This window comes from Pipra filicauda, unplaced genomic scaffold (genome assembly GCF_003945595.2).
Source record: "Pipra filicauda isolate LSUMZ 115617 unplaced genomic scaffold, ASM394559v2 scaffold176_size3548034_pilon, whole genome shotgun sequence".
NCBI classification, from domain to species: Eukaryota; Metazoa; Chordata; class Aves; order Passeriformes; family Pipridae; genus Pipra; species Pipra filicauda.
In genome coordinates, this window is record NW_024104283.1 from 3272701 (window position 1) to 3277936 (window position 5236).

The 5236-nt window shown below is 45.0% G+C and overlaps 1 long non-coding RNA gene across 3 annotated transcripts in view; it reads left to right on the forward strand.

Annotated features, from left to right (window-relative positions):
- Nucleotides 1–5236, forward strand: part of LOC120322963 — a 33946-nt gene that overhangs the window by 27867 nt on the left and 843 nt on the right. For all 3 annotated transcript variants that reach the window (XR_005562960.1, XR_005562959.1, XR_005562958.1), the window contains 2 exons: nucleotides 1032–1149; nucleotides 3258–3717. This is a non-coding gene — a long non-coding RNA (uncharacterized LOC120322963). The remainder of the gene's footprint in view (nucleotides 1–1031; nucleotides 1150–3257; nucleotides 3718–5236) is intronic.

Here is a 5236-nt window from a genome sequence, read left to right on the forward strand (position 1 = left end):
GGGCAAGCATGTGCTTGCCCTCTCACCCTCTGGAAACTGAAGAAGTCCTTGATACCTTTCAATGAAGAAAAAATGTTTTAAAAACTCCTGCCTTTGCTTTTGGTGGCATTTTTCCCAGTTTGGATGGATCTGTGCAGTGGTGTGCAGTGGCCTGCAGTGCTCAGGGCCATGATGGGGAGTACTCGCATTTATATTTGTCTGGTCCCATCTACATCAGCAAGCTCTTGAAATGTAGCCTACCTGGCATATCTGGTCAGGCTGGGAAACTTAGCTTTAGATGTTTTTTTGTTTGCTTACAAGTGATCTTGGCCACAGAGAGGGACACACAGCTGGTGGCCTCTTCACGGCTCCATGATCAGGCTGAGGCTGGGCTCGGAGCTGACAAAGTCTGGAGTGGGGCTAAGCAATTCCAGCTTATACTTGGCTTCATTTGGAGGTGGATTGGAGTGGCTGCTACTCTGCTCCCTTCATCCACGGGTTGGTGTGTCAGGGCCCTGCCATGGCCCGAGGGGGAAGGGAATAGGAATGTAACACTGCACAGAGGGTTCTGACACAGTAGAAGGTCAGGGTGCAATGGCCCGTTTATTGAGGGAAACGAGGACTTATATAGGGTTTGGATGAGGGGAGGTCTGATAACCAGGGGGGAGCATGGGATTGACAACTCAGGGGAATATGGGATTGGGGAATGAGAGAAAGGTAGGAGGAACTTGGGAGTATCTAGGGGAAGGGGACCAGTAGGAGCTCACTCTGCACTGCAGCACTCATCGGCCAGTCAGTGGGGGATGAGCAGGAAAACAGGGGAGGACAAGGTGGTAAACAACTTTTGCCAGGAAAACGTGAGGGCAAGTCCAGACAGGCCCTGAACCATACAAACCAAGGGGATTAACAAAGAAATATATGTGGGGGTACGTTAAACATGGTATAAAACTGGGGAATAACATGAAAGTCCATGGATTGTTAGCTTCTTCAGGCTCTGTATAAGTCTCTCCAGGTTTTGAATCTCTCCCAGTCACTCTGATGTTCCTCCACAGGGCCCAGTTTGGCTTTGCCTTCATGGACAGCAGCAACCATCACCTGTCTGCCACGGCAATAGATGCCTCTGCTTGCTCCAGATGTCCTTCTCCTGCAGACCAGAGAACACCTCTTGCTGTGAGTTATAACTTGTAATATAAATACAAATATAGGTATTGTTCTTCCTCCATTAGTTGTAATAGCAGTAGGCAGGGTGGTAGAGGTGTGTGTATGAAGGCCTAGTCTCTCAGAGAGGGTTTTAAAAGTGGCTTTTGTGAGATGTTCATGTGCCAGTGTGGTTTGTGCTGGTTGCAGGGACCCATGTGAGTGGCTACTGGCACAGCTCAAGGAGATATGACACAATGGGCATTTCTAATGATACTGATATGCTGTGTGCCACCCTTGAACTTCAGAAGACCTATGCTGGGGATCAGGGAGAAGGAGCAGTGCCAGCCCATCGATACTGCAAACCAGTGTTGTGGCAGTGCTTCCCTGCAGCAGCATCATGACAAAGGATGATGGAGGAGGAGGCTGGCAAAAGCTATGACCTTCCAGCAGGATCTGTTTCCCAGAAATGGGTTAAACAATAGCAGACTGCTGCAGGTGTAGGCATGGAGGAACCTGTTAAATTAAAGCCAAAGTGTAAGAGGAGAGATGTTTGCTTTGGAAGATAACGTGTACCTGTTCTGTGTGCTGAGGGTGAGGAAACTCTCCAAGACGTGTACTTCATTACCACAGTAGACCTTTTGCACTGCAAGGCCGCATAGCTCCCAATTCTCCCCTCCCTTCTCCCCTTCCCTGGTAAGACCAGAGGCCTCCCTCAGCTTTACCAGTGCCTCCAATCTGACAACCCAGAAGCCTGCTAATGGGTGGTAATTGCTCCTTTTTCTCCATCAGTACATCTCTCTGGGGAGCTTCCCTGACCACACTGCCCAAGTTTGCTGCCTGAACTGATGCTGTTTTTAATATGCCCAGGTCTCCAGTACCTGCAGCCTGGTCAGTGGCTGAAGATGAGGGAAAGGAGTTCAGCAAAGCGCCCTTTGATGAGGCTGCTCTATGGAGCCAGCTTTGTTATCTGCCTTGCTGCTGGTCTCAGAGAGACTGCAGGGAAATCTGCTGATTTATTTTCTTAAATGGCATCAAATTATGGCAGTTAAGAGCCTACCAGGAGAAAATGGGCTCTTAGGGCAGCATTTCTTGTCTTATGTACAAGGCTTTATTGAATTAACTTTGTACTAGAACCACTTTACACTTCCTTTGCTGGAGAGGCCAATCTAACTTAACTGTGGGATAAAATTTTACAACCATATTTTTGTTATACAGGTGATGTGCATAAAGAATTCTTTACATGCATTAATATCATCGGAGTTTTGGCAAGGCCATAAATCAGGCTGTCTCTCAATCATCTTATCTCTATCTTAATGCTGCACTCATCCCTGTGGTAAGTACGTAACTCTCTTGCTTTGCTTCTTATTTTCCACATTAGGGACAGTGGATTTTCTCTCCCACGAGCACTTTACAAATGTTCAGGTTCTGTGAGAGAAATCTCTGGCGCTACTGTCGCTGTCCAAGCCATGCCTTTTGCCTCTGTGGGTAACTGCAGCTTGGCAGCTCCAGCTGGGCAGCAGCACTGCCAACCTGCACGACAGAATCTTGCATACTTTCAGCTACTTCTCCATTATTTGCACATAAAGTTAATAACTGACTCAAGAGTTCATCTACAAATACATATTTAGGGCTGCTCTTGGTAAATTTTTCCCCTCTCAGCCACAAAGCTCTTGTTTTCTGCTATTTCCTTCCTCTATTTTCCCTTGACCCTAATCCACTGTAACATTAACATGTTAGTTTTGAAACAGCCAATGTATTCTTAGTCTCTTCTTCTCCCTTACCTGCTGATTATTTCTCTTTTTTTTCTCTCTGTCCTTTATACTTTCGCTGTTTGCAAAAACCAGCTTTTCTCCTCCCCCTCCCTCTTCACAGCTCCCACCATCTGTCTCTCTACAAATACAAAGCTTTAGGGGAAATGATTCACTAGGCTGGTAGCTCATTACTCACACTCTCCCCATCATGGTTTCTGTCCTTGTAGGATGCTCTAACTAATGTAAAGATCAATGAATCCCAGGAATTGTTATTTGATTTAAAAAAAAAAAAAAAAAGCCCCAGCAGTTAAATAGATTGGGCTCTTTGTACTTCCTAAACACCAAAGCATAGTTTTTCTTCCTCACTCTGCTTACATTGTTTTTCAGAAAAGGATCGTTGAAACAGAAGAATAGAAATAATCACTGGACCATTTAATGTAACCTTGTGCATCACGTGGTGCAGGAGTTACTTAATGAAATTCCCTGGCCCAAACCAAGCAAATCTGTGGTAAATCTAGAGCACATATTTTCGGATGACAGCCAAAATGATGAAAGGAATTTACTACCCAGCCTCGCTAATCATTTTGAATGCTTAACTGGGCTCCCTAATATGCTGCTTTGCAAGCAGCAAAACTCCCTACACATTTCTCCAGCCTTGCCCAGGCTGTGCACCTGAAAAAACCTCCCAGCACCCTGCCAGCCCTGTCCAAGGGCAGGGTGGCCAACTGTGCCTGCTGTGAGTGCTGGATGGCCAGCTGCCCTCCTCTGGGAAGAGACCTCTGCAGGGCAGAACCTCTGCTGCCTCTCCCTTCAAAGCATGCCGGTTTGGGACTTGCTCTTTGCTCAGGTAATTATTACCATGAAACCCCGTAGCTACTTAGTATCTTTGAGCTTTCCCTGTTAAATGTGGCAGAAATTGGCTAATGGGTGCAGAAGCCATTTCAGACAGACTAGTTCACAGTGTTAAAATGTTTCAGATACCTTAAAATACCAGAGTCAGCCATATTGAGTTGGCAGATGTGCCACAGCCTTTCAGAAGATTTATTCAACCTAGAGGCTGAGCTCCATGCTCAGCGTACTCCAGGTAACTCTAAATGGTGATGGTCAGGTATGCACATTCCACTCCTTTTGTCTTCATTTTGTTGACCATTTGAGATGGATTTCTGTCATGACTTTAGGCTTCTCACCGTATACTAAAAAGTTATTTTCTTAATTGGAAGCTTAGTTTTTCAATTTATCACATGAAAAACAGACCTTCCTTCCCTGCATGCAAGTAGATGCCAAGAAGTACCACCACCTAACACAGTTTTATTGTGCTTTGTCAGGAAGCTGCTGGCATGGCAGGTATTAGCCTATTTCAGTTGTTGAGCTTCCCTTTTGAAATTGGAGTTGTAAGAAGCACAGACAATACTACAATCAAAATTATAGGAGCTGGCAACACCGAATGCACCCTTCTACCAGTTCCCTTAAATGGCTGCAACTCTTTATGCAAAAGGAAATTCCTTTATGCTAAAGGAAGGTCTGAGTTTAAATTTCTCCTTCATAAGCACCACAAGGCACGTCCTGCATCAACACACCATGCTGGCATCACCTTTGTGGAAAGCTAATTAAATAATTTGGATACTGTAAGAGGAATATAAACTTCTGGGCTAATTTACTTTTCAGACTACCGAATACATGTACTTTTTTATAAAGCTGTGTTTGGGTCATTTTGTGACAAATAATAAAGCTGAGGAGGATCTTGGTGAGAGCCTGCATTGAGCAGGCATGAAGTGCTCTGGTGTCAGAGCAAGACATTATTGTGTGACTGCTCTAAAGAATAAGGGCTGCAGAATTTCAAGCCAATTGTCCACTGTTACCTCAGTAAGGTTAAGGCTGTTTAAAAAACAAAGACTCCTCACCAAAGTCATGGTTATGTGCTCTGTAAAAAAATGTTCAAATTTTAGCAGACGTGATGTTGCTGAGCCTTCCCGGTTGCCAACACCCCATGGCTCTCCATCTTTGATTATTTTATTGTTCTATACTGCATACAAGTTGTAGGAGTCAATGTTCTTTCTCTTAGCAATTGATGGCTTTCCAAGTGCCAACTGTCCTTTGACATGGTCTGTTTTAAATAAGGGCTGAAGAGCACTAATGAACCTAAAGGGCTGCTACAAAAAATACTGCAGTGTTCCATGGCGCTGACAGCACACACGTAGTCATGCATTTAGGTCTCCTGTTCTGGACTATTGCTGCAACACGCTGCAGGTGTGAAGGGCACAGCTGTAAGGAAAGGGAACTCCAGAGATTTCAGATCTGAAAGTCCTCTAATTGAAGACAAGTGTCTTTATGCAAGACAGGCTAAGGAAAACTTGCGTTATCCAACC